A 5,174-nucleotide genomic window follows, 5' to 3' on the forward strand; every position below is an offset into this window, starting at 1 on the left:
GAGACGAGCAGGACGTTCATCTTATGGTGATTGATACGCCCTGCACATTACAAAGTAGTACCACTCGAGATTCTTGAAAATCCCAAAAACTCTGATCGCCACCACAATTCCGCTCGTCTCCTTGAGACATATTCGAATATACTATACTAGAGATAGATGTTAAGTCTCGTTTGCCCAGTAATTTCACTAGCTATATGTAATATATAAAATTGTCGTGTCATGGTGTTAAACATTGAACTCCTCCGAAACGGCTTGACCGATTCCCATGAAATTTTGAGTGCATATTGGGTAGGTCTGAGAATCGGACAACATCTATTTTTCATCCACCTAAATGTTAAGGGTGTCCACACGAATTTTTATTTTTTATTTTTTTTTATTTTTTTTTTTTAATTTGTTTGATTATGAATCAGCATTAAAAATACATACAACTTCAAATTCACCCATCTACGATAAACAGTTACTTTTGTATGGCGATCTAATCGCGATTTAATATCGGCAATACAACGTTTGCTGGGTCAGCTAGTATTAATATATAAAACGCGCAGCGCGGTAAAACTTTCTTTGAGATGTGGCACATTAAGAGATTATACGAAAAAAAAATATGATAATTATATTAAATTGCGTGTATTTATATTAAACATGATATCAATGAAAATGTTATAATAAATAAGTATGTACTTTAATTAAACACCAGTGGGAGGCTCCTTTGCACAGGATGCCCGCTAGATTATGGGTACCACAACGGCGCCTATTTCTGCCGTGAAGCAGTAATGTGTAAGCATTACTGTGTTTCGGTCTGAAGGGCGCCGTAGCTAGTGAAATTACTGGGCAAATGAGACTTAACATCTTGTCTCGAGGTGACGGGCGCAGTTGTAGTGCCGCTCAGATTTTTTGGGGGTTTCAAGAATCCTGAGCGGCACTGTATTGTAATGGGCAGGGCGTATCAATTACTATCAGCTGAACGTCCTGCTAGTCTTGACCCTTATTTTCATTAAAAAAAAAAAATTATCGTCACTGCTTGACTAAAAAAACACGTAGTTATTAGACAGACAGAGACGATGTAGACCAGAACCATAGAGTTAGGTCACAACTATAGTCTTGTGACAAAAATAGACAGTCTAGCGAAACTCTCTAAGAAAAAAGCAATTCGCTCTATTGTGTGAAACGTGCAGTCATCGACAGATTGACAGATAACGACTATGATCTTGTAAAAAAAACGGAGATAGCCGAAATCCACTACGTTTTAAAAGTTGTTCGCTTTTAAACTTAGCCGGATTATACTTCGTCGCCAATCGCATTACTGTAATTACTGCTATTTCATACTTATGTCATATCACTGCACGTTTCATACTAAACTAAATTTCAATTTTTAATCAGGCAGTCCCGAATCTTATTACGTAGTCTTTACATCCTCTTTAAAAATTGCATTACAGTCAAAAAAAATTAATTCCATTCATGTCATATTGCTACAAAATAAAGTTTATTAAAAATTCCTTTGAATTTCCGAATACGCACCTAACTAACTGTGTACTAAATGTACCTAACTAACGTCGCTAACTATGGGCCTAATGAGAAAGCTCATGGTCGCTCAGAGGGCAATGGAGAGGAGTTTCCCTACGAGAACGAATCAGAAATGAGGAGATCCGTAGGAGAACCAAACTAACCGACATAGCCCAAATGATTGCGAAACTGAAGTGGCAGTGGACAGCGCACATAGTTCGACGGACAGATGGCCGTTGGGGCAGTAAAGTCCTCGAATAGCAACCACGTACCGGAAGACGCAGTGTTGGTACGTTGGTTGGTACAAGATGGACCGATGATCTGGTCAAGATCGCCGGAATACGTTGGATGAGGGCACCGCAGGACCGATCTTCGTGTCTATCTCTAAGTCTTCGTGTCAATCTTTTGGGGGAGTCCTTTTCGCAGCAGAGATCGTCTTCCGGCTGATGATGATGACGGTGATATGTTGTACCTACTATCCTATCCTGGGATACTTTTGTAAAAGAAAAAGAATAGATGACGTATGAGATATGATTAGATTTTGATCGCATAAAGGAAAAACATATGTTAATTGATTTTTATTTGAGTATGATACATTATATTAATGCTGGGTGCTGCGTCTATGATCCAGTGTTAGTTTCCAGGTTGTGGTCCTTGACTTGGTAGGCTTCAGGGTTGTAGAGCGAGTCGGAATGCTTCTGCCGGTAGTCCATCATGCCTCGCTTCAGCAACTGGTAGAACAGACGGATGCGGGGGTGCACCTGGACTTTGAAAGTCTTCAGCTTGGCTATTATCTCTCCCACCTGGACATTTGAGTAAAATAAATAAAAAAAAACCTTTTGTCGTATCACCACTCTTCGAAAACACCTCCCTTACAGTCTCGCCTAGTATCGGAATACTGGGTCTCGAAATCTTGAGCGACTTGAGGGCAAAGCCAAATTGGCTTCAAAGAAGCTGGGCGTCATAAATAGAGCACGGCAATACTTCAAGCCGGCCCACATTCAAGCACTCTAAAAGTTGAGGTCCAGCCACATGGAGTATTGCTGTCATCTCTGCTCTGGCGAACCCCGGCATCAGCTCGAACCATTTGAATTGTCGAGTAACTAGTGTTTTATGATCGGCTCGATCACCTCTCGTTGCGTAGAGACATTCTTTATTGTGTGTCCTCTACCGCAATTATCATGGGCGGTGTTCCGAAGAGCTTTTAAACCTGATTCCTGCAGCCTTCTGCAGTCTGTATGTGTGGCGTTCTTCCACAGTGCGGTTTTCAATGAACTTTCTTCCACTTACAACCAAGCTGTGGAATGAGCTTCCGATGCGATGTTTCCACGTCGATACGACATGGGTACCTTGAAAACAGCACGTAGACCTTAACATAACGTAACTTAAGGTAACGCTCCTGTGATTCCTCTAGTACTGCAAGACAATTTGAGCGGTGGTGATCACATAGCACCAGGTGACATGTACGCTCGTTTTTTCTCCTTTTCCATGATTAGCCTCTAGAAAATTTACGATCGATTCAAGTTATAAAGAATCCGCAGTAAACTGATGCACATACAATCTTCACATTAATAACATGCAGTAAAGTAAGTAACACTGGTTCATACGTACATACTTACTAAGCTCCGCGTCTTTGCTCAGCCGGCTGAAGTCTCTCTCCACGTTGAAGATGTGTGTCGCTTTCTGTACTCCAAACACATTATTTACCAATTTTTAATTATATTACAGATTTCTACTTAAACAGTAACCTAATCTAATTGATAAAGTAATACGTTTTAATATCACATTTTTGCTTACTTTGCTTGCTTTGCTTTTTGGTACTTCTTATGCTGCGGCCATATTTTTGCGATAAGGCGAAAGTGTACGTTGTTGGGACACGATACGAAGTATACATGATATAATTCATGGCAATCAAAATAAATAACATTTTAATAAAAATAGCTCTAACAATAATCATGGAAGGGACCAGGGTGTGGACCTGTTGATGTCCAGAGAAAATAACAAATCGTAATAATTTCAAAAAATCCTTGATAGTGAAACTTATACCTTAAATATGGGTATGGGGACATAAATTTAAAAAAATATATTCTTGTATGACCTACCTAATCAAGATTCTAAAATTTTGCGTTATTCTTTAATGTATCTAACCTTAGTCACACACATAAACTATATAGTTCCTCTTAAAACGAACCCAAAAACCTATTTCTGCCGTAAAGTAGTAATGTGTAAGCATTACTGTGTTTCGGGAAATTACTGGGCAAATGAGACTTAACATCTTATCGCTCAGAATATTTGTGTTTTTCAAGGATCCTGAGAGGTAGGGCGTATCAATTACCATCAATTGAACATCCTGTTCCTCTCATCCCATTTTTTCATTAAAAAAACCTTGTATTATTATGAGCGAAATTTTTATTGTAATATTTATAAATGAAATATATTTCGAATAGCATGAGAAACTTCGTTCCTACCAGTTATTCCACGGCACCACTGTTTTTTTTTAATTCTGATATTAAGCACGGATGATCTAAATGAGAATCTCAAACAGCTTGTGTGTAGGGTGCTGTGTGTATGGTAACTCACCACGGCGAGGTATGTGCAGGCAATAATCACACATGTTGCTAAGTACATATCGCGCAATTCACTGTGTTTGATCGACACCGGGACACAGTGTAAAAAAGGACATGCAGTTAGTCAGAGAATGCTCTTTACAACACTGTTCACCAAGATGCGTCAATTTGTACTTAGAAATATTTTTGTTTATTTGATGAGTAAATAAATAATAGTTAAAAAAAACTAAAAAGCATGCTTTATATAAAATTCAACTAATAAATAGAAAATAAATTTAAATTGAAAATAGTGTAAAAAAAATATATTTTATTGTAAAAAAAGCGTGGGGTGTAGAAGAATTATTATTTTACTAATATCTTAAAATGCACCCCACGCTTTTTTTACATTAAAATATATTTTATTTACACTATTTTCAATTTAAATTTATTTTCTATTTTTTAGTTGAATTTTATATAAAGCGCGCATTTTAGTTTTTTTTAACTATTATTTTTCATTTTTTAGTTAAATTTCTATAAAAGCGTATTTAAAAAACTATTAAGTACTTTAACATCAATTTCTGCCTTATCGACTATAGATGATAATTATATAAATTAACAAAAATCATATTTGCAAATTGAAAAATTGAATAATTTTATCAATTTAGTGTAATGTCATCGGTCCTCGATAAATCTACAAAGTTTGAACGAAATCTAGCCGTTTAAAGTGGGTCAAAATCGCGCCCAAAGAAGTCGGTTACAAACATACAGGTGAAGCTAATATAAAGCGTATAAAAAGCCAAATTATTCATTTGTTTCTTACGGCAGTGTTTATTAAATTATAATATTTGTATTTTTTTTTTTTTGTAAAACTACAAATTGTCGAACAATGATTAGATCTCACACGAAAATAGCAAATAATTGACAATAGATTACTGTTATTGTGTATGTTCATACAATTCACAATTTTATTAATAACTCCATACCCCGCTATTGGCAGGGCGGTATGCTTGCCGTATTTATTGTATTGATAAATTTTCATCAAAATACTAGAGGTTAAATCAATAAACTGTTTTTATTAACAGTTATATATTCGTTAACGAATTAACTGTTTTTCTTCAACGAAAAAAC

The 5,174-nt window shown here is 36.4% G+C and overlaps 1 long non-coding RNA gene across 1 annotated transcript; it reads right to left on the reverse strand.

The window, feature by feature from the left end:
- Positions 1-2,071: 2,071 nt before the first annotated feature.
- LOC126976214 (uncharacterized) lies at positions 2,072-4,197 on the reverse strand. The gene is made up of 3 exons (XR_007731861.1): positions 4,081-4,197; positions 3,112-3,183; positions 2,072-2,303 (listed from the first exon to the last, which is right to left on the reverse strand). It is a non-coding gene; the product is annotated as an uncharacterized LOC126976214 (long non-coding RNA).
- Between the last annotated feature and the right edge of the window lie 977 nt (positions 4,198-5,174).

This window comes from Leptidea sinapis, chromosome 39, assembly GCF_905404315.1.
Source record: "Leptidea sinapis chromosome 39, ilLepSina1.1, whole genome shotgun sequence".
Classification (NCBI taxonomy): domain Eukaryota; kingdom Metazoa; phylum Arthropoda; class Insecta; order Lepidoptera; family Pieridae; genus Leptidea; species Leptidea sinapis.